The sequence below is a fragment of the Rhinatrema bivittatum genome, chromosome 2 (genome assembly GCF_901001135.1).
Source record: "Rhinatrema bivittatum chromosome 2, aRhiBiv1.1, whole genome shotgun sequence".
NCBI classification, from domain to species: domain Eukaryota; kingdom Metazoa; phylum Chordata; class Amphibia; order Gymnophiona; family Rhinatrematidae; genus Rhinatrema; species Rhinatrema bivittatum.
The window spans coordinates 190,563,423-190,587,725 of record NC_042616.1 but is presented as its reverse complement, the minus strand read 5'-3'; the positions used below and the strand labels follow the sequence as shown (position 1 = coordinate 190,587,725).

Genomic DNA, 24,303 nt, shown 5'->3' with positions numbered 1-24,303 from the left:
GCGAAGGAAAGTTCCCTCCGAGGCCGCTCCGAAATCAGAGCGGCCTCGGAGGGAACAGGCAGCGCGCGCTGGGCTCGGCGCGCGCAGGTTGCACAAATTTGCACCCCCTTGCGCTCACAGACCCTGGATTTTATAAGATATGCGCGGCTACGCGCATATCTTATAAAATCCAGCGTACTTTTGTTCGCGCCTGGTGCACGAACAAAAGTACGCGATCACGCAAGTATTTAAAATCTACCCCTTAGTAAACTCTAAGAAGACTGATGGTGGAACTACAATTTAAGCCCCTAATGCAGCATGTATGAAACGTGATATCACATTGGGTAGTGTTTATCCTTCAAAATACAGGGAAGTTTATCTTTTCCACCCGTTTATATGCAATTATTCTAAATCCCAAACAAAAAAAGAAAATTTGGATAATTGTGGACCGATGATGAAAGACCCATATGTGCTAAAATGTGAAAAAATTCTAGTAACTTGTGAACGGGTGACATGAAGGTCCTTATATAAAGAAGCAAAATTTTGCTTTATCGTGGTGCAGTGAGGCATTTAAAACAATCATTTGTTCTCCATTGCCCCCATGTGATCCCCTATCCCCACAGCACATACTTCCTCCTGGGAGATTTTCTTCAAAGTGTAGCCAACAGGAGTTCGATGAGTAATGGTTTATACCTGCTTCTGCTGCTGACTCTGCTTCAGGCTTCCCTGTGCAGTTAGAACGACACGGGACCAGTGGGTCTCATGAGACCATAGCACCCTGCAGTTCTAGCTGCAGAGGAAAGCTTGGCAAAAATTCAGCAGCAGCAAACTCGAAAATGACTCCTGATGCCTGAAGGAGCTAACGCAGGGGGCTGGGAACTCTCCTTCTTCTCTGATGGCTGCCCCCTCTTCTCTCTGACAGTGGCTGGCTGATTTGGGAAACAGGAACGACTGAGAAGTTGGCTTTGCTGCAAGCGGCAGCAGCACTGTGGGCTACTGCCATTTTTCTCTTTAGTCCACCTTTGGGAACTGCAGAATTGGGTTGAAAATCAGTTTAAACTGAAAATGAAGGAGCCTAGCTAAACCTCAAGAGATGTCTGGCAGTGCTCCCGGAGTGGCCAGCTTAAAGGAGTCGCAAGGTCTTTTAGCATGCCCCCGCCTCATCCCAGTTCAAAATCCTTGTTGGTCCTCAGGGAAATTTAAATTTTCTGGCCCACTTCCCAGCACAGAATATTTAAAAATGTTTCCTCACTTAAGCCCAGTCCCCATCAACTAAGCCCACCCTGGCCTCGAAACTATGATCCCATTGTAAATATTTTCACTACCCCCCCCCCCTCCCCCATGCCCTCTGCTGCCTTCCCAGATTCCTTCATCAGCCTTGGGGTCGAGAGGGGGCAGGAGCAGGTGGGGATCGCTCCTGCCCCTTTTCAACCCCAAGGCTGGTGGGATATGCCTGGGGTTGAGAAGGAAATCCCTGGAGGCGAATATGTATGGAAATATTTACAGTGGGGGAGTGATTTAGAGATCAAGAGAGATCCTAGTTGATGGGCAGAGATTATTTGAAGAAACATATCTTTAAATATTTATGTGGTGGGTGGAAGGGAGTTTGGGGACTTTAAATTACCCCCACAGGACTCCAGGTGTTTTGAGCAGGGAGTGGTGGGGGCATGATAAAGGGACTTACAGACCCTTTAAAAAACTAGCCCCGGGCTGGGGGAGCACCAATGCACATTACTGTGGCTGGGAAAGTGAAGAAAATGCCCATAGGCTTTACTGAACTTTGGTACTCGAGTTCCACAGTTTAGTAAATCCCTTACAAATTTTCTAACAGCAAAATAGTGAGGGTACCCAGTTTTAGTATGGCTTAGTAAACTGACCCCATAGGCACTCACTCACTTCATATGGAATGGAGAAGCAGCCTGGTGGTTAGAGCAGCAGGCTGGCTCTCCTTGTGACCTTGGGCAAGTCACTTCACTCTTCATTGCCTTAGGTACAAACTTAGATTATAAACCCTCTGGGGACAGGGGAACGCCTACAGTACGTGAATGTAATCCACGTTGAGGTGGCCGAAAGGTGAACTAGAAATCATAAATCAATATGTGCATTCATTATAACAAAACTTTCTTTTTCATTTCAATTCATTTTCAAAAAGGAAACCAAGCAAATTTTAATTTGTTTTCATTCTGTAGGTTTTTTAAAAGTATGCTGCCAAAAAATTCTACTCCTCCTTTCTCGTTCTTTCACCCCTCTGAGCTTTCTTACCATGTTGATGTTTTTCACAGGGACAGGAGCCATTGGTCCGTTTGCTAGTTCGACCAAAAATAGTGTGATGGGCCCCAGCTGGTGCCATTTTATACGGCAACATTAACAACGGTGCTGGCAGGGAAGAAAATAAAATAGCGCCAGCCTCTGCTCTCTGGCGCCCTTTTTAATTGTAAGACTGGTAAGGCAGTGTAACTCCTGCCCCTTGAAGAACATCAGTGTGCCAAGAGGACTGTGGGGTGCAGGCGTCGGGAGAAAGGCCTGGGAGTGCTTTATTTTTTTTCATGTGGCTGGCTTCTTTTTCTTTTTGGCTTTTGTTTCTTTTTCTAATTTCATTTGTTTCATTTGTTATTTCATTCTTTTTGTTTAAAACAAACAAATCGAAAAAGACAAAATGAAAAAAATGAGTACACCCTTAGCACATACCTGTGAGTGATAGAGATGTGAATCGTGTGATCGATCGTCTTAACGATCGATTTCGGCTGGGAGGGGGGGGGAATCGGATCGTCGCAGTTTGGGTTTTTTAAATATCGTGTAAATCGTGTAAATCGAAAACCGGCACACTAAAACATCCCTAAAACCCACCCCGACCCTTTAAAATAAATCCCCCACCCTCCCGAACCCCCCCAAAATGCCTTAAATTACCTGGGGTCCAGAGGAAGGGTCCCGGTGTGATCTTTTACTCTCGGACCTCCGGTGCGTTGTAGAAATGGCGCCGGCGCTACCTTTGCCCTGTCATATGACAGGGCAAAGGTAGCGCCGGCGCCATTTTGTTTTTTTGTCCCCCGACGGCAGGAGCGTAGGAGATCGCTCCCGGACCCCTGCTGGACCCCCAGGGACTTTTGGCCAGCTTGGGGGGGCCTCCTGACCCCCACAAGACTTGCCAAAAGTCCAGCGGGGGTCCGGAACGACCTCCTGCAGTCGAATCGTGTTGCCATACGGCAACACGATTGACCTGACATATGACAAGGCAAAGGTAGCACCGGCGCCATTTCTACAACGCACCGGAGGTCCAAGAGTAAAAGATCACACCAGGACCCTTCCTCTGGACCCCAGGTAATTTAAGGCATTCTGGGGGGGTTCGGGAGGGTGGGGGATTTATTTTAAAGGGTCGGGGTGGGTTTTAGAGTTGTTTTAGTGTGCCGGTTTTCCCGCCCTCCCCCTTCCTCTCCCCCTTCCCCCAATTTACGATTTTTTGACGATAAATCGGGGGAATTGTTATTGTATCGCGGCTCTAACGATTTTAGACGATTTAAAATATATCAGACGATATTTTAAATCGTCAAAAAACGATTCACATCCCTAGTGTGTGATTAGCAAGAGAGAGTGGAGGGCTCTTGAGGTTTTTCTTAACAATTTCTGGTATTACACTCAGTAGTGGTCAATATTCGGATGGTTTGTCCACCTAAGGGCCTGATTAATTAAGGCATTTCTCCCATTCTGTGTCTATGGGAAAATGTCTCGATGAATCAGACCCTAAGGGGGTTATTTTCTAAAGCTATCGCACGCTTGTGCTACCAGCGCAAGCGTGCGATAGCTAGAAAGCTTGGTGCACGCGTGCGCTAGCTACCTCGGGGTGGAGTCGACCCCGGAAGAGGAGGAGTCGGGGCGTCACCGGGGCCGACTCTGCGACGACAGCGAAAAAGTAAGGAGCCTTTTCCTGCCGGCTAGTGCAGGACCGCCCCCCCCCCCCCCCCCCATTATCGCTGGATTCACTATGCCTTGCGGTATTAGGAATATAACAAGACAGACTGGGGGGTTTTAAATTTCCCACCACTCTGACCACCTCCAACTTATCTGACTAACCATTTAGCCAGATACAAGTTAGCTGGATAAGTTGGAGTCATCCAAAGGGCATGCTGTGTCCAAGTTAAGTTAGCCAAATAACTTCTCCAGCTAACTCCAATATTCAGCTCATCTGGTCATGCCAGAGAGCAATCCTAATAGTTAAATAAGTTTATCCAGCTAATTAGGACTTTATCGGGCTATATCAGTGAAGCGCCTAATCAGCTATCTCTAGCCAGATAAATTATCCGATCACCATGCTGCTGAATATTCATTTCAATAGTGTTTAGTTACCTGGGAAAGGGAGTTCCTTACACCAATAAGAGCAACAGCGCTGTGTTTTTTCCCCCCTACTTTTGCTATTATATTTCATTTATGCTTTTAAGATGTCCTATTTCTTTAAGATTTTGGGTTATTTTTTCTTGGGGTTCAGGAGTGTCAAGGGAGTTGAGACAGACTTCCCAGTTCTACAAGCTAATCTTCTGACTCTTTTTATAAAGCAGATGTAATTCTTCTGCTTTTGGCAATACAACATAACCGTCTTCCCAGTGGGGGTCGGGTGGCAGAGTATTAACCCTCCAAATTGTCCAGGTCTCAGTCTTAGGCAAAAGACCAAGGAGGGCCTGTCCTCAGCTCATGGCTCAAAGCTTGTGCTTGGATCCTTGTTAAAAAGAGGCAAGGAAGGCATATCAGCTGATTGTTTATTGTGATGCCTGTCTGGTTCAGCAGCTTGTGAGAGTCTCTGTGTCAGCTATATGAGCATGTGTGGACATTGACAGATCACATCACCAGCTGCCAGCTCAGCAGTCGCATGACTCTGCCAGTCATTTTTGTGTTTGTTTTCTTTAGAGAAAGTGGATTAAAGGAATGTCATTTGCCTGCAATGCCTCCAAGCAGTTTTGAAATCCCTAAAGAACTCTTTTGAATGATGTCATGGGGTGGTGACTAGACTTCTGAAGTCAGGGCTCCTATTGTGCTGTCTTTTATAGTTTGCAATGCAAAGTGTCAAGTGAATTCTCAGCCTCCTTGAAAGAAGTTGTGAAATACAATTTTAAAACACAGATTTCTAACAGTCCTGCTTGAGGTGATAGGACCGAGGAACAAAACTTGATGTGCAGTAACGTTTGTACGAAAAGGGATTTTAATTAATCAATTATACATTTTTACAAACTTCCATTCTTTATGGAGCTTTTGTAGTATTACAAATTACATTCAGTTTTCTCAGCTCTTTTTCAAGTAAAAATGTACATATATGAGAATGCGGTTTAAAAAGTTTTGTCAATAAAATGTTTTCAAATCAGTAAAAAAAAAAAAAAAGTGGAATAATAGATAATAGCTTTGGCCAATTGAAAGTGAGAATTCAGAGATGCAAATTGAATAGAATAGATGCACATATATTAGATATACATATGCTGAGAACATAATCAGTGATACACTGAAGAACTAGGGTGCATGTCCGCTTTGAAAATTCAGGCTAAAGTGTACAGATATGGCGTACTCACAGACTTTAGCCACATAAGCTGTCCACTTGCTGGCTTATTGAATATGGACCCACATGTTTATAACTTTAGACCAAAATCATGACATCTAGTACTAGTTTATAACAAGGGGAAATGAAAGGTCAAATTCATATGTTCTTCCAAAATTTATTTTTGTCAGCAGCTCAAGATTTTGGAGTAGCATAAGTATATGCTGAGCTCTACTGGGTCTCTATTAAAAAGAATATAACATCAGTGTAGGTAGAAGAAAAGCTGCTTCTGTGTTTCTATAAATGCGGTAGCTTCTAGAGCAGTGGTTCTCACTTCTCAATCTTTTTTCTGTCAGGACACACATGTGTGACACACTGAACATATGAACATCATGGGGGTAAATGTAAATATACATTCTGCATCCACAGAAACTCTTTTGACCCCCAACAATGGGTGCAGAGCAGAACTAGAGCATTCTCCGTACAACTCACCATACAAAAATGATATTCCGGTTCTGGTGTCATCTCAGTAACAGCACAACAAACTCCCTCTACTACCAGGCACAATAGCCCTCCTTATGAAAAGACAGTAATTTACTACCAATGCATGTCCTATTGAGTAAGCCCAACAAATAAGATTGACACAAATGCCTACATGCTAGTAAAATACATCACCTCTGTTACACACACAAAACCTACCTTCACCCAGTACAGAAAGATTACAAATTACCAGGCACTTCTCGTGTTACTAGTAAGCCCTGGGTATTTAGTGACAGTGTCGACTAGTCAGAGTAGGATAGATTTTGGGGAGGTCCATGCAGATGCAGCCCCTCCTTCTGTGGGGTTTGCCACGACCTTCCCACTGGTAATACTATATAATAGTTCCCCAGTTAGAGCTGAGGAGGCAGTCCTTTGGGTTAAGTACTGAGTACAGAAGGTAGTGAGGAGTTAGATTTTTGTTATTTTACAGGCCCAGCTGGTTTAGCCAAGCAAGACCTGCTTGGTCCCTGCCAGGATCGGGAGCAGGTTTTCTTTCCAGTCCACTCAGTGGTTGGTTTTGGTTATTCCCCGCTGGGTCATTTTTTGGAATTTTTACCCTTTATGTCTTGGGGCCTTGCTGGAGCCTGTTTAGCTCTTGGCCCATTGAATGGGGAACCCTGGCTCTGGGCAGGTTAGGGAAGACCCTGCCCTCCATTAGCCTCAGTAAGGAAGGGGGTATCAGTGACCCGCTGTGAGCCATCCCAGTGTTTTACTGAGTTTGGTAAACCTAATTTCAAGATCTGGGAGGAAGTTAAAGATGGCGCGGGCCATCCAGTGCTCCTACCATGTGACAGGGGCCGGCCAATGGCACGGATACCCTGTCACATGGTAAGGGCAAAGGGCCATCGGCACCATTTTGATTAGTGGGAGCCGACGGCCCAAGAGCGGGAGATCGCTCCCGGGACCCCCACTGGACCACCAGTGGGGGTCCAGTGGGGGTCCCGGGAGCATAGTTCCTAGAGATGTGAACCGGAATCGGTTCCGATTCCGGTTCCGATTCACATCGTGGCTTTTTTTTTTTTTCATCCGGCCCGATCGCGGTTTTGTTTATCGGCTGCACCCGAGCCAATAAACAAAAAACCCACCCAGACCCTTTAAAACTAATCCCCCCCCAAAAAAAAAACCTGTAAAAGGTTTTTTTTTGGGGGTTTTTTTTTTTGGGGGGGGATTAGTTTTAAAGGGTCTGGGTGGGTTTTTTGTTTATTGGCTCGGGTGCAGCCGATAAACAAAACCGCGATCGGGCCGGATGAAAAAAAAAAAGCCACGATGTGAATCGGAACCGGAATCGGAACTGATTCCGGTTCACATCTCTAGGAACTAAGGTGAACTGTGATAACCCATTGGTGATCATCAGCTATGTATATCATTCAAAAATTCCAGGTGAAGGAGGAGAGAGGTACAGGGGCAGATTGCAGGAAAATATCAACCCCGGGGGACTTTTTTTCAGAACCAGCCCACGGGGTATCTGACTTCATTATGGTTTGTCCCTAAAGCACATGTTTCAAAAGCTCCCAAAAGCTCACCCCTTGAGAGGTACATCATGTGACCTAGAACTTGGCAAAACTGAGTAAAAAAAAATCTATTTTTCCTAAATAATTAAGTAGTAGAGTGCATCCTAGACCAGGAGAGAACAAACAGGTGCAATCTCCCTTCCGTCCATGCAATTTATTTGGCTCCCCACAAGTTTGGTTACATCTCTCATATACATCCTGGATTCCTGGTCTGGTGTTAGTCACTTGCCAACCAATCAGCTCTTGAATCAGTTGCCAAATAATGAGACAACCATACTGCCAGCCAGTGCCAGGCACACACACACACATACACACTCTCTCTTGCTCGGAAAGAAAAGACATACATTACATAATATTCTGTTGTTCTCAGTATGTGGGTGTATCTGAGTCTGAGCAAAAGAGAGTGTATGTGTCTGTGTCAGAAAGACTTACACCCACACACACTCTCCAACACAAAGTATGAATGTGGATGGGGACTGGGGAGAGCCACTGACCCAAAGCAGCACAGCTCCAGATGGACTCCTGCTTTCCTACGTGGAGCCAGTGCAGTCAGGGCTGGTGTACGAGTATCAGGCACCATAGATGAACTTTACAGCCTTACACCCCCTCCAGCCCCACCCTCCCCATGCATAATTAATGTTTATGCATTTATAAATAATTTTACATGAAGAAGGACATCCAAATTACAGTCTTCAGAGGTAAAAATATCACAACATGTATATTATATTTACATGTGCTGCTGTAGTGCCAACCAGAAAAACCTTCCAAAAACATAAAACAAAATACATGGAACCCATATTTCTCCTCAATAAACCAAAACGCTATGGGATGAGGTGTCTTGATGTGGATTGGTTAACTGGTTAAAAGACAGGAAACAGAGTAGGACTAAATGGTCAGTTTATCCGGTGGAGAAAAGGTGAATCATGGCATGCCCCGAAGATCTGTCCTATTCCTGGGAACTTTTGATTCCTATCACACTGAGATTGTCATGGATCAGGCAGGCACAGGGGTGCACACAAACTCTTCTCTCTTATATACACACACACTCTCTAATACAGTGGTTCTCAACCTTTTTTTGGCCGGGACACACCTGACAAATGGTTCTCATATGCGTGACACACTGAACATGTGACCATCACGGGGCTAAGTGTAAACATGCACTCTGCATCCACAGGAATCTCCTCAACCCTTAGCAATGAGTGCAGAGCAGATCTAGGGCATTACCCGTACAACTCACCATACAAAAAAAAGATATTCTGGTTCTGATGACATCTCAGTAAAAGCAAAACAAACTCCCTTTACTACCAGGCACAATAGCCTTCCTTATGAAAAGACAGTAATTTACCACTAATGCATATCCTATTGAGAAAACACATCAAATAAGATTGATACAAATGCCTACATGCTAGTAAAATACCTCACCTCGGTCACACACCCAGAACTGACCTTCACCAAGTACAGAAAAAACACAAATTATAAATATGGAGACAGAAACTGGAACGGAAAACCAAAAAAGCCACTCTGCATACAGTGCGAACCTGGAGAAATGGAAAGAGAAATATAGCACCTAACAGACTCAGGATTTGCAATAATGCACACAAACTAACCTGCACAAAGTTACACCTGTATTACGGAACACACGCAAACAGTAACAACCCTCTCTAAGAAATACAACTATTAAACCAGGCCCTAAACACTAAAACATTTCCTATTGGGAAAACAGAATAAGCCAAGCTGCTACAGAGCCCCACACTGAAATCATTGTAAAGTTATACCAAAAATGTTACAAAGCAGCTGCTGAACAAAATAATATTCAATTAAATACTCATAAAAATTATTAAAACATGTCCAAATATCAATAAAATATTTCAAAACAGCAGACATCGCATAATACCCAATAATTAAAATGGCAGTCAATCAAGAAAAATAAATTTAAAAAGCCACCTTTACTTACCTTCTCCAGCAACTCTCCTACTCCTTTCCCTTCCAGGCCAATAGCACTAACCAGAAGCAGCAAGGGCTGCTGAAGCTCTGTCCTCAATCTTCTTCCTTAGCACCCACAACCAGTCACTCACAACACACACACCCCCAATTAGACCCCACGACCAGTCTCGGTCTCTTTCCCACCAGTCATCTTCCTGACCAGTTTCTCTCTCTCACACAGAAACACATCACCTCCCTGACCAGTCTCGCTCTCTCAATCACACTCATGTTCTCTTATATACAAGCTCTCAATCACACACAAAAGCTCTTACACCCATTCACACCAGCTCTCACCCAGGCTTCCATTCACACCCCTACACACAAGCTCTCACCCAAGCACCCATTCACACCCAATGACACAAGCTCTCACCCAGGTACCCATTCACACCCACAGACACAAGCTCTCACCCAAGTACCCATTCACACCCTCCGACACAAGCTCTCCCCCAGGCACCCATTCACACCCTCAGACACAAGCTCTCCCCCAGGCACCCATTCACACCCACAGACACAAGCTCTCCCCCAGGCACCCATTCACACCCTCCGACACAAGCTCTCACCCAGGCATCCATTCACACCCACAGACACAAGCTCTCACCCAGACATCCATTCACACCCACAGACACAAGCTCTCACCCAGACATCCATTCACACCCACAGACACAAGCTCTCACCCAGGCCCCCATTCACACACAAGCTCTCACCCAGGCCCCCATTCACACACAAGCTCTCACCCAGGCCCCCATTCACACACAAGCTCTCACCCAGGCCCCCATTCACACACAGACACATCAGCTCTCACCAAAAATAACTTCTTCCTTCATTGCAGGGATGGGCTCCGGTTCCGCCGTGGCTTTAATCCGGCAGGCCTTCTTTTTTCGGCGCCACAGGGATGGGCGCCTCAGTCAGAGGTCGGGTTTTCCTCTTCACCGCTACGGGGTTGGGCTCCCGTAGCGGCCTTGCACCGTCGGGGTCGGGTTTTCCTCTTCACCGCTATGGGGCTGGGCTCCCGTAGCGGCCTTGCACCGTCGGGGTCGGGTTTTTTCTTCACCGCTACGGGGTTGGGCTCCCGTAGCGGCCTTGCACCGTCGGGGTCGGGTTTTCTCTTCACCGCTACGGGGTTGGGCTCCCGTAGCGGCCTTGCACCGTCGGGGTCGGGTTTTCTCTTCACCGCTACGGGGTTGGGCTCCCGTAGCGGCCTTGCTTCGTCGGGGTTCTACTCTGCTATTCCTCCCACCCCACTCCCAGGCAGTGCCATGCCTGCCTCACCGGCCAATCAAAGGCTTCCTCCCTTCTTCCTACTCCCACTGGCAGGTGGCAGGGAGGAGGCTTCCGATTGGCCTGCGCGGGGGAAGGCAAAATGAAGGAGGCTTCCCATTGGGCAGTGGGGGTAGGAAGAAAGGAGGCTTTCAATTGGACCGTGGGGGCTGGAAAAAGGGAGAAGGAAAGTACAATGGGGCAGTGGGACACCGGGAGACGCGACACACCTGCCGGTGTTTGGCGACACACTAGTGTGTCGCGACACACCGGTTGAGAAGCCCTGCTCTAATACACGTTTATTCTCATATATACTTTGTCTTATGCACCCTCACAAACACACACTGATTCACACATGCACTCACTGACTCACACACATTGGAATGAAGAATGAATGAATGCATGCATTATGTAGTCAGTTTTGTGAAATATATGTTTTAATGTAATGTCTGAGTATTTATGTTTGTGGTGTGGTTTTGTTCGAACTAATGTGGGGATTATTATGCAAATTAGATATAGGGAGTACATGACCTAATAGCATTTTCTTATTACTTAATTTGATTTGTTGTACTTTTATTTAGGTTTGAATCCATAAACATGCATCTAATCTAATAAGGAGCTAAAAGATTCTGCTCTACCATCACTCACGAACACACTCTCATGCACTCTCTCATATGCTTAGTAACACACAGGCTCACATATTCTCAAAATTCACACCAGCTCATACATACTCTCTCACTCTGCCTGTGAATAAGTTAAAAAAAATATTTTACTTTTACATTGGTGATCAGGGGTATTCAGACAGGGCTCCAAAAGAATAGGGTCTCAGTAGGCACCCTCTTGTTATTCTAGCAAGTAGTGATCCCTATCAGTAGGGGCAGGCTGGAAGGCCCAGAAGCTGGCAAGGGGGCACTGGTAATTTTTGTTTTTAGCAGGCTGAGCATGAATGCAGTCGTGCCTGGGAGCAGCAGGAAGTGGGAGGTTCGTTCATTCCTGTTTCCGGCAGAAGAGACTGAAAAACATGCAAGGCAAGGCAAGGCATGTGTGTTGAAGGCAGCGGGAGGAAAGAAGAGAAGCAAGCACAGGCCCATGTTACCCACTTTAGCGCTGCCATTGCCACATGCATCCAAAAAATGAGAGCCTTGGGGAGCTGAAAAATAAACATAAATAAACATAAACAGCAGAGCGGTTCTTTTCTAGAACTGCGATGGTGTGGAAGGCAGAGGCAAGCTGCAAGAAGAAGTGGCAAGAGTAGTTCCCACCACCGCGGTACTGCTGTGGGGGAGGAGTGCAAGGAGCAGGTCCAGGCCCCTGCTGCCTCTGTGCTGAAAATGAAAGGGCAGCATGAGCGAAAAGAGCTCCTTTGGGGTTGTGCTGGGCTCAGCGACTCCGCAGGCATGGGGCTGCTGTGACCAACACCAACCATATGATTGGGCTGACCAGCCCACCGGGACATGCCCGAAGCCCCGATAGGCCAATCCGCCCTTGGAGAGCTACCTCACCAGTACCAAATGGACTGACTGTCATCAGAGGAGAGGGAAGCTGTGTTTACATCAGATGTAAGATATGGACAACTGGGAAAGTAATTTTAGTAGTACTGTCACCACTTAGAGGAAGCTTCAAAACTGCCCTAAACTGGGAGGAATCAATCTGGTTAGAGTCACAGATTTATCAAATTTAAATTTCTGTAAACAATGGATTTACCAAAGGAATCAAATTATTAGACTTATTTTATTCCATCAATTCAGTAAAAGTTAGGTTGGGATCTATTTCTAGACTCAAGAGTGATTATTCCTTCTACCAAAATGGACTCCGAGTCAATGCCTTTGGCCTTGGAGGATTCTCTCTCACCCATAGGGAATCCTGGAATCTACTTGGGGTTTTTTGACCAGTAATGGGAGGAAATGAGGTATAGGCCCCAGGGCTTTTGATTGTGTTCCTTGAAGACTTCATCCCTGGGGTTACATATAGTATATATAGGGAAGTGTGAAGGAAAGGAGGAGAAGTAGAAAATGGGTAGAGTATGTAAGGAACTAAACAAGTGGTTCCCACCCCCATGCTTTGGGACCCACCAGCCTATCTGGTTTTCAGGACATTCACAATGAAGAAGCACAAAATATATTTTCAGGGACTGCCCACACTGTATGCAAATATATCTCATGTATATTTAATTGTGGATATCCTAAAATCCAGGCTGACTGGTGAGTCCTGAGGCCTGGGATTGAGATTCACTTAGTAAACTGGGATGAAAGGTAAGATATTCCTCAAAATACTGGAACTGAAAACAAACATTAATTAACATAAAACTGAAGAGAATAATTTCTTTCCAAAATTAAATTGTCCTTCATGAAAATGATTACTTGGCACTCTTGGATAAGGTCTATGACCTTGAGATATTGTGCTTTAGAATAACATTTGCATGAATGGGATTGCCCAGGGGCTGACAATTTTGATATTGTTTTCTGCACTCAGCCTCAGAGAATGTTAAACTGTATCTGAAGAAAGAGCAAATGAAATACAGTGGACCCTTGACTTACGAACTCAATTCGTTCCAGAGGGCTGGTTGTAACTCAAGTTGGTTGTAAGTCAAGACTATTTTTTCCATAAGAAATAATGGAAATACCTATAATGTGTTCCGAACCTCCCAAAGCACCCCTCACCTAACATTGTCATAATAAAAAAGGGTTGTATAATGTGTGTAATTACCAGAAACACCTATAATTTTCCTAGTGTACTCACCAAAAAGTTATAAAATGTGCCTAGCCTACCAGAAACAACAATTTCATACTGTATTCACCATTCAAGTTGACATCTTTGGCTTGCAGGAAGGGAGGAGGGGGAGGATTCCCCCCTCCCCACCCTCTCAGAGCACATCTCTGGCCCCCAAACACTCATTTCCTCCTCCCAGCACCTTGCTGTAGCCAGCTGAGTGCTACACTCACTTTCTGCTGCTGCACAGAAGCTTCCTTGGTCACCCGTGATGTTGCTTTCTGAAGTGCCGTGCCAGGTCTGCCTATGTGTTCCTGTGAACATTTGCCGCTCTGGTTGTGCCTGAGATGGTCAGGCATCATCGGGAGCAGCAGCAGCCAATCACTGCAACAGCAGAGCAGAAGTCCAATCTACCAAGCCCAAAAAAACGGGATTGACAGGAAAAAACGCCCAATTAGAAGCAACCGCACACATGAGCGGATACACATGGCCTTTGATGGCATTCAGGTTGTAACTCAAAACTAAAATTTTGGTTGTAACCCAAGTTGTTTGTAAGTCAAGCCGGTTGTAACTCGAGGGTCCACTGTACAATGCTATTGATAGAACACACAGGTCTTTTGGTGCATCTAAAGAAAGTTCCACACTGCGTGATGATATTGTCTGTATAAATTTAAAGATAAAGATTAATTTTCAGGAAAATAAGGATATTCAACCCTTTCTGCTTTTAAAAGAATGAAATTGAAGTCTTAATGATTTTTCAGCACTAACATTAAACAAGCATAGAGATAATGAACAATGTTGTCATAGCTATGCAAAAAGAAAACTTCAAATATACTGTAAGTAGGGTATCCATTATCCCTTACTTCCTTTGTGTGGCAAAATAATAATGCAAAGTCAATGGCAGATGCATAAAAAGATAGAGGTACAGGAGAACAGCATTCTGGATATGTTGCTAAAGCCATAACAAATAGGGATGTGCATTCATTTAAAACAAAAGTACAAAACACAACGAATAAGGCTAATTCATTTAATTCAGAATTGGGGGCCCCCCAAATGAAACAAACCTTATTCATTACTCTTGTTTTAAACAAATGTATCGGGCCTAGGTCTAGGCCTAAATCTGGGGCCTCGCTTATGGCATAGACCGAGGCACAAAGCAGCGGCCGCACATATGCCCTAGGCGAGGCCCCAGCTTCGGGCCTAGGACAAGGCGCTGCTTCATGCTCGGGCACAGGCTGAGGCCCAAAGCATGGATTGCGGCCTAGTCCCGAATGCGATGCTGGGGTCTCAGCCGTCCCCAAAAAATAAAACACAAACAAACCCCAAAACCTTACTTGATCTATTGGGTATCCATCAAAGGCTGACACCAGATGCTAGGGCCTCGGCCGGATCTAAGCCCAGGTCCAGCCTGATGCCAAGACCAGACCCGGATGCGGGTCCTGATGCCAGGGCCTAGGCTCAGACCCAGGCCTGATGCTGCAGCCTAACCCGGAGGCCTGGTCCCGATGCCAGGGCTTAGGCATGGACCCAGGCCGGATGCTGGGGCAGAGGCCAGGAACCTGGGTCCTGACGCCTGGATGTCAGCCAGGCTCAGGCCCAAGCCCAGGATCAGGCCCAGGCCTTGGAGCCCAGGTCTGGATGCTCCTCGGCATGCGTCCTCTTCTTTCTTCTTCCTGAAGCACAATGACAGTGTCCCCTGGTGTCGTTCCAGAGTTAATTAACTCGGGCGCATTCACCCTAACAGATGCGCTAGGAATTAATTAACTCCAGTGCGACCCCCATCAGACGTTGTCATTGTGTTTCGGGAAGAAGAAAGAACAGGACGCATGACACATAATAAGGATCATCCAGGCCTGGGCCTGACCCTGGGCCAAGGTCCAGGCATCAGGACCCGGCCTTCTGGCCTCAGCGTCGGGCGTGGGTCCGTGCCTAGGCCCCAATGTCAAGACCCAATGTCAGGTTGCGGCCTAGGCTGAAATCCTGGCATCGGACATAGCCTCTAGGTTGAGTTGCAGCATCAGGCCCTAGTGTTGGGACCCAACCTCCATACAGGGTATTGGTGTTGGGACTGTGGTCTAAGTGGAGGCCCTGGCATCGGTATCTGGCCTCCGGTCAGGTAGCAGCATCAGGGCCTGGGCCCGGGCTCCAGCCTAGGCTGAGAGTCAGCATCGGGACCCAGATTCCAGGTCAGGTCACATCATTGGGTCTGGGTCAGGCTGAGATTCCAAAATCGGGACCCAGCCTCTGGGATGAGTGGCACCGTCAGGCCTGGATCCAGGCTTCAGTCTAGCTCAAGGCCCAGGCATTGGACCTAGGACCGATGATATGCTGCGGCCTGGGCCCACGCAAGTCCCAGGCTTTGGCCTAATCTGAAGGTCCAAAAAAGCAAACTGGGATCTGGTCCAATATTGCAGTGGCAACCAAGAAAAAAAGAACCTGTGAACACCAAGGATTCTTAGTTCTTTATTCAGCACTATGCATCAAAAAAAGCCCGACTCAGGCCGAGTTTCACTCAAAAGAGCTCTTCAGGGGATAATGAAACACATGTAAAAACAATTAAATACATATAAAGCCATGTATACCAACAGATTATAAAATCATAAAAAATCATTATAATAAATAGTAAAGACATACAAAAATGTCAAAATGTGCTTTAAAAAGCAAAAGACAACAACTTACATTCAACTCAAACTAATGGATGTATGATTTCAATTGTGAGAATGCATAGATGAATAATATTAATTGTGGAAAGAAAATCATAACTGACCTAACATAATTGAGTGTGCACCTAAAAATGTAAATAAATACCTATAGCAGGAGATGCCAAGGTAGCCTGCATCCAGCAAACACCTTCACTGTTTGTGCCAAAAAAAACCCCAAGCACAACAAAACCAGTTGCAATGAATGAATATTACTGGAAAAGTCTATTGAGTATCTTAAGCACTGTGATTCTTAAAATAAAACTGAATGCCACGTTTAGGCAACATAGTAACAAGCACAATGAAACTAAAACCCACAAATAGGGAGATGCACAGTAACTCAGTGCATTAACATTTTAAATGTGAAACCAGCGTTAATAAGCAGGGCAGACTTAGAGCACCAAAAATACACTTACCAACATAGAAAACTTTAATGTCAAGTTCTATAAACGCCAGAGAAGTGCAGGACAGAAAGACGCCGTAGCGCTCATTCAGCGCAAAACCGGAAATGCCTCCCACGGCTCATTATAGGCATTTAAATACATTAATGAAGTCAGAGAAATAAATATCAGGAGAATTACAGCACACAAAAGTGGATATTAATTAATATATCTGCAAAAAAAGTTCAAACAGATAACTGAAAGCTGTATCAAAAGGTGAGCAAAACGCTAATAAAAAAGCCAAAGGACAAAAAACAGTGCACGAGTGCTAAAGTGCATTAAGAGTGGCATTTGATTTGATGGGGGGGGGGGGGGGGGGGGGGGGGGGGGGGGGAAAACTGACCTTAAACAAAGATAGTTAACAATGGTAGTAAAAAATGTAAATGCAAAGTCATTGCCCGTGCTGGAATTGCCTTGCTGATAGACTCAAAAGTCAGCAAATACAGAGACATAGGCTGCAGCGATTAGTTCAGTGTGAAGCAGGAAATGACTCAGGGTACTTACTACTGTCATTTAAATGCCGTTTTGTTTGCTGTATCAAGAAGGGAAAAACAAGTGAAGAGCAAACAAATAAAATCCATCTAAGCATGGCGTTTTAATTTCAAAAACACACGGAAAAGGCAGTGCTGGCTTTTGAGTCAATCAGCAAGGTTATTTTAGCCTCGGTAAGGATTTTACATGTAATTTTTTGTTATCTCTGTTTTAAGAATTGATGGTTTTCCCCACTGCCATTTCCGTGTGTTTTTGAAATTAAAACGCCACTTTCACTTGCACCTCAGCCTCCTTAAAAATTAAAACATAAAATATAAAAGACACAATTAATTATATAGGCATGCTTAGATGGATTTCTGTCCCTAGGTTGTATGTGATGAGCTGCTTCTGGTTGGGGGGGGGGGGGGGGTGGTGGTAATGTTTGATCACATACCTCTACCTCTCCCCCTCATTTTGTGAAAGCCTTCCTTCTTCTCATGAAAAAAGATGGCATTCTGGTTTCTTTCCCTGGGTAGTACTGGCTATACATTTTGTAGGGGTGGTTTCTTTCATCTTCTGTTACCACGTGACAGGGGGATAATTCATTATTTGGGTGAACAATTCTATTGTCCATTTAAGTGCCCCTGTTCAATTACAGGCTAAGTTTCCTCTTGTGGGAACAGCTTTCTGCTGAAGTAGAGGATAGGGTGTTCTACCCCTTCCCCCATCTTTTGGGCTAAAATTGTCCTAGTATGACCTCCAAAGCATCCATTTCTACTAGAAAATCTGGAAAAATCATGCTGAGTAGCATCAGTTCTTCACACAAATTTATCTTAAAATCTTCAAAAGCTTCTTCATATTTTAGTATCCAGACTACCATATTCAGATTATTTTTCTTGATTAGATCTGTCAAGAGCCCCACTCTCTTAGAAGAATGAGGGATGAACTTTCAATAGTTGCCAACCATGCCAATAAAGACTCCAATATGCTTTTTAATGTAGGTTTTGCACATGAGGTTACAGACTGAATTTTGGTGACCTTTTAATAGGCCCATTGCCTATTACACTTCTGAGGTATTATTTCCTTCTCTGCCACTATGCATTTTGATGAGTTAACCATTAATCCTGCTTCTCTCATACTGTAGAATTCATACCGATCTCTCCAGGTGGATAGGACAATCTTTGCTGTGGACAGCAATTCAATCAAATTAAGAAACCGCGTACAATTCTGAGCACTTAATTCATGTGCCACTAGAAAGTAGCTACAGCACCAAGGAGGCTGATGCATAAGACTTGAAACTGATATTAGCCCTAAAAGGTGGCAATGGCCATTATCTCTGGATGTCTGTAGCAGCAAGATCCGTGTTGCTAAGTAACTGATTAATTCTAACTGATCCTTCAGCTTGTCAACTTGGGGTGGACGTCTACATAGATGTTTACTGAGCTATCCAATTTTGAGACCAGCCGTATTGGGCTAGTTCAGTCATGGCTAGACTCCTTAGTGACTCTCATTTGTAGCATTGTTTGACCATCTATCTCTATTACAGTGTGATCACAGTGTGATCACACTGTAATAGAGATATGTGTAATAGATATGTAATAGATATGTGTAATAGAGATGTAATGTGTAATAGATATGTGTAATAGAGATGTGTAATAGATCACACAGTGTGTTCACAGACCATCTATCTCTATCACAGTGTGATCAACAACCACCCTCACAGCACTCACACAGTGTGATCAACAACCACCCTCACAGCATTCACACTCATACAGTGTGGTCAACAATCATCCGCTCAATATTCATACTGCGTGATCCAGCAGCATTCAGCAGTAGGCAGCTACTCCAACATCCACCAAACTTCCATACTCAACCATTCAACGCACTCAAATTCTCATCTGAGCTCATCACTCGAGCATCACTAACACTACAGTCAGCATGACGCCGAGATGTCAGATTCCGATTCTTCAACATAACCTACTCACCACAGGAAAAACCACCTTGCTACAAAGATCACGCAACTACACAGCCCTTATCCCTATTATGATTTCTCCTCTCACCCAATTACTAGGACTAACACTATTTTCCCTTTCGCTATTCAACGCTCAATCTCTCACCAAAAAATCTCTGATCCTCAATGACTATCTTTTGGACTCCAACCCAGACATCTGTGCCATAACAGAAACTTGGCTTAAACCAACAGATATTGCTATAATAAATCAACTCCCCACCGACCTCTACGACTTCTTTTCCCTCCCTCGTCTCAAAAAAAGAGGAGGGGGCATTCTTTTGGCAGCCAAAAAAGATTTGAAATTTAACCAACTCTCAGTCAAAGCAGTCCCTAAACTTGAAATAGGACTTTTCAAAACAGCTCAACTCCAAGTCCTACTCGTGTATGCCCCTCCAAGCGTTCTGGATTCAGATGCCTCCCCCATTGTAGAAATAATTACTACACACTTAAATCTGGAATCCCCGGCTATAATTTTAGGAGATTTTAACTTACATGTTGATAACCCTACACCCACCACCAATTGCGAAGCTCTACTTACTGCCCTCTCAGCTATGGGATTTGAACAGATCATTAACAAACCCACCCATAAAGCTGGACACACCTTGGACCTTATCTTCGTAAATACAGGGATCAAATACACCTCACCTCCTTCCTGCACCCCTGTCCCATGGTCAGATCATTCTCTAATCACCGTCACTTTTTCTCTGACACAATTCAGAAAACATCTCCCCTCGAAATCCTCATTTCTCTACAGAAGACCCTGCTCATCCGACGACCTTAACAGCCAGCTCACCTCAGAGCTTCCTCACATTAACCTCTCTGACCCTAACTCAGCCATCCTCTCCTGGAACAACATCACTGAGGCAGTAGCAAACAAACTTTGTCCACTATCAGCAAAAAATCTAAACCCAAACCCAGCAAAAAGACAACCATGGTTCTCAAACAACCTCCATAAACTTAAACAAAGCCTAAGACACAAAGAAAGCAAATGGCGTAAGGCACCCTGCCCCAGCACCTTAGCCGCCTACAAACTAGCTCTACATCACTACAAGAACTCTACCCAAAAATCAAAAAGGGATTACTATGCTAGCAAGATTCATGACCTTGTATTTGACGCCAAAGCTCTTTTTGCTTACATATCTAACCTGACACACATCAACATACCAGATATTCCCATAGACCTAGCTCAATCTAAAGCCGAGGAATTGGCTATTTTCTTCCAAGACAAAATATCTAACCTGCTAAAGCGACTGACCCCCAGCAACAATTCTCGCCCTAATGCGCCACAGATACAAAACAAAGGAACCTCCTTTGAATCATTCCAACCCATCACAGCCTATGAGATTCTTCTGTTACTTAAAAAAATGAAACCTTCCTCCCACCCCTTCGACCAAATACCCACAAAGCTCCTCCTTCTAATACCGGAAACGATATCCAAAACTCTGGCAGATATCATAAACTGCTCATTATCCCAGGGTCTATTTCCAGAAGACCTAAAACTAGCTTCGCTAAAACCACTCTTAAAGAAACCTAATCTAGACCCCAAGGACCCCAACAACTTTCGTCCGATTTCCAATCTTCCATTTATTGCCAAGATAATGGAAAAGCTGGTCAACACTCAACTCTCCAACTACATTGAAGATCACAAAATACTTTACCCCTCACAACATGGTTTCCGTAAAGCTTTAAGCACAGAGACGCTACTCATATCCCTGACAGACCACATCATCATGGGGCTAGACAAAGGCCAATCCTTTCTACTTATCCTTTTGGACCTTTCAGCCGCATTTGATACCGTCAAACACTCCATCCTCATCAATCAACTTGCGAACATAGGAATCTCAGGAACTGCCCTATCATGGTTCAATACTTTCCTCAACAACAGAGGCTATAAGGTCAAGATACATAATAAGGAATCCTCCCGCTTCTCTTCAGCTTTTGGAGTTCCTCAAGGCTCCTCCCTATCCCCTACACTCTTTAATATTTACCTTCTACCGCTATGTCAACTGCTAACCCACTTGAAACTAACTCACTTCCTATATGCAGACGATGTGCAGATCTTGATCCCCATCAAAGAAACCATCTCCAAAACTCTTGAATTTTGGGAAATTTGCCTTAAAGAAATCAATCGCCTCCTCTCGAGTCTAAACCTGATATTAAATACAGCCAAGACGGAACTTCTCATCATCTCACCAGAAAATAGCAACCCACCTCCATGTCCTCTAACCCACCATCTTACCACCCAAACAAGGGATTTAGGCGCAATTATCGACAACCATCTTAATCTAAAATCCTTCATCAAACAAACTACTAAAGACGGATTCTATAAACTTCAAGTACTTAAAAGAATCAAACCGCTCCTTCACATGTGAGACTTCAGAACGGTCCTTCAAGCAGTAATCTTTTCTAAGATAGACTACTGCAATTCCATCTTATTAGGTCTCCCTTCTGCTTCCATTAAACCCCTTCAGATGCTTCAGAATTCAGCTGCGAGAATTCTGACTAACACCAGGAGAAGAGACCACATCTCTCCCATTCTCAAGAACTTGCACTGGCTGCCAATACACTTTAGAATTATCCACAAATCCCTCACCATCATCTACAAGACTATCCATCACCAAGCATCCCTCAATCTTCAAATTCCACTCAGAAAGCACACATCCACCAGACCCATCAGAGAAGCCTACAAAGGATCACTCCTTGTTCCACAAACCAAAACCACTCACCACCTAACCCTCAGAGACCGAGCCTTTTCCACAGCCGGACCTTCACTATGGAACTCTATTCCTCCCGATCTAAGACAAGAACCATGCCTTCCTACTTTCAGAAAAAGGCTTAAGACATGGCTATTTAAGCAAGCCTTCCCAGATCCATATTGAAAGACAGTAACATCTTATAAGACACTACACAATATTATGTAAATTATTAATGTAAATAATTCATCTTTACTACTCAACTATCTTACTCTAATTCTCTCCCCAGTTTTATGACCCTGTTGTAATGTAACTTTTATTTCTTTGCACTTGTTTATGTTCTGTTTTTGTGCACACCCTCTTGTTATTTGTAAACCGGCATGATGGGGTTCCTAATCTCGAATGCCGGTATAGAAAAATCTATAAATAAATAAATAAATAAATATTACTTCCCTAATTATTTTTAGGATCTAGTATAGCTGTTGTCAAACCCTCCTCCTCAGGATAGTATGGATATGATGCATTATTATAACTTGGGTGCTCCCCAGTCTGGAGGAGAAGACACTTGATATCCTTATCATTTTTTCCAGTTTCTTTCCCTGGTCTTCCTAAAATTCTTTCCCTACCTTCACAAGAGCTTTCCCTATGTATCAGGCAGCAAATGTGGGGTTCATTCTTGTTTTATTTGCATCCAGGTTAATGAATAATGTTTCTCTTATCCAACAAGGATTTAGCAGATTGACATGATGCAATTGTTTTTCTCTCTTTCTTCCAAGCTGGCATGCCTTATAGTGCACTGTCCTTATCTTCTATATGTTTTCATAGAATTCCCTCTACTTCATCAGCAGTTTATTTGGACTGGTTGGCAATAGAATTGCTATTTCCTAAACTGCAGTAATGCATTTGCCTCTCTTTGGCCTCTGCTTGTTCTCAAATGTGAACTGGGTGACCTAGGTGAGTTTCCATTATATTTCCAGTACATGTCCGATCATACTTCTTTTCTGGTGATCTAGGTTCTTGATGAATATCTAGTTTTCCCTAGGTTGGTGTGAAAGGAGATAATCCAGTGGGGGCTTGTGGAAACTCCCTTATTTTAAATATGAGGAACTGTACAAACTTTTTCAAGTCCACATTTTTGTTATAAACGTTTGTTGCATCCCCTTTAAGAGTTACGTTGACTCTCTCAACCAACTTATCAATCTGGGAGTAAGATATAGAGGACTGATTTGATCGAATACTCACCAGCTGGAGCAAAACCTGGAGCAAATTCATCTCCTGATTTGCTAGGATCTCCTAGCTGTCCTACATTTGAAAAGATTTTCATTAATGCTGTGGTCATTAATTTCACTAAAATCAAGTGAAGGGGAATGGCCCTGTGATATCAGATTGCACTTGGATGACACGTCATGTGACAGTTGGCTCCCTTGGGAAATAATAAGTGGAGCTGATTCCACCACATACAAAGTGGGCTGGTAAGGACCAGAACTGAAGGCATGTAAATATTCATCATATAAATAAACTAGCAAAAAGTGCCCGGCATTGCTCAGGTATTGGTCTATAACAGCCTGTGTGTGTGTGTGTGTGTGTGTGTGTTTGGGGGAGTCTTGTGTGTGTATGTGTCTGCCTGTATGTGAGAGTGCCCATGCATGTGTCTGTGTTTGCCTACGTGTGTATGTTTGCCTGTGCCTACCTGTGTGCGTGTGCATATGCATGTGCAAGCCTGTGTACATGTGTGAGCCAGTTGTGCACGTGTGGGAGCCTGTGCAGGATTTTGCATGTTTGTGCATGCTTGAGTGAGCTTGTGTACACTTCTGTGCACTTGTGTGAACTTGTGGGTATTTCTTCTTGCTTGCTTTCATGTGCTTCTGTGTGCTACTGCAAGCTTGTCTACACACTTGTGTGTGCTTGTTCATGCTTGAATGAGTGTTTGTGCATGCTTGTATGAGCTTATGTATGTGCTTGTGGGAAATTCCATGCACCTATGTGCAAGTCTGCACAAACTTGTATATGCCTATGTGTGTGATTATGCCTGTCTGTCTCTGTGTGTGGGAGTGCAAGAGACAAGGCTTTGCAGACAGAGCATATTAGCAAAGTTGCTCGGGTTGTCTGGGCAATAATAGCCTGTGTGACTGTGCACCTGCGCCTGTGACTGTGGATGCATGTGTCCGTGTGTGTTTGTTGGGAGGAGCCCATCAGTGTGTGTGTGTGTGCCTATGTGAGCCTGTATGTGTGTGTGTGTATGCATGTGAGTGTGTGTGTCTCTGCTTATGTGTGGCTGTGTATAGGTGTGGGTGCCTGTATGTGTTTTCAGATAGAGCATATTGTCTTTGCACATTGCACTTCTACTCTTCCAGGCACTATCTGGTAGCCTCAGATAGACACGACAGTGTGACCAACATGAACGGAAAACAAAAAACTTTTATATACTGTACATATATATATTGAGTGAGAGAGATAAATCAACCTGCTCCCCTTCTCCAACTCCGAAAGTGACA

At 44.4% G+C, this 24,303-nt stretch overlaps 1 protein-coding gene across 1 annotated transcript in view; it reads right to left on the bottom strand.

Annotated features, from left to right (window-relative positions):
* The window catches only part of TMEM106B (transmembrane protein 106B), a 70,791-nt gene extending 54,160 nt beyond the window's left edge, over positions 1-16,631 (bottom strand). Inside the window, exon 1 of the mRNA XM_029588979.1 lies at positions 16,610-16,631. The gene's annotated coding sequence lies outside the window, so the exon portion shown is untranslated. The remainder of the gene's footprint in view (positions 1-16,609) is intronic.
* Positions 16,632-24,303: the final 7,672 nt, after the last annotated feature.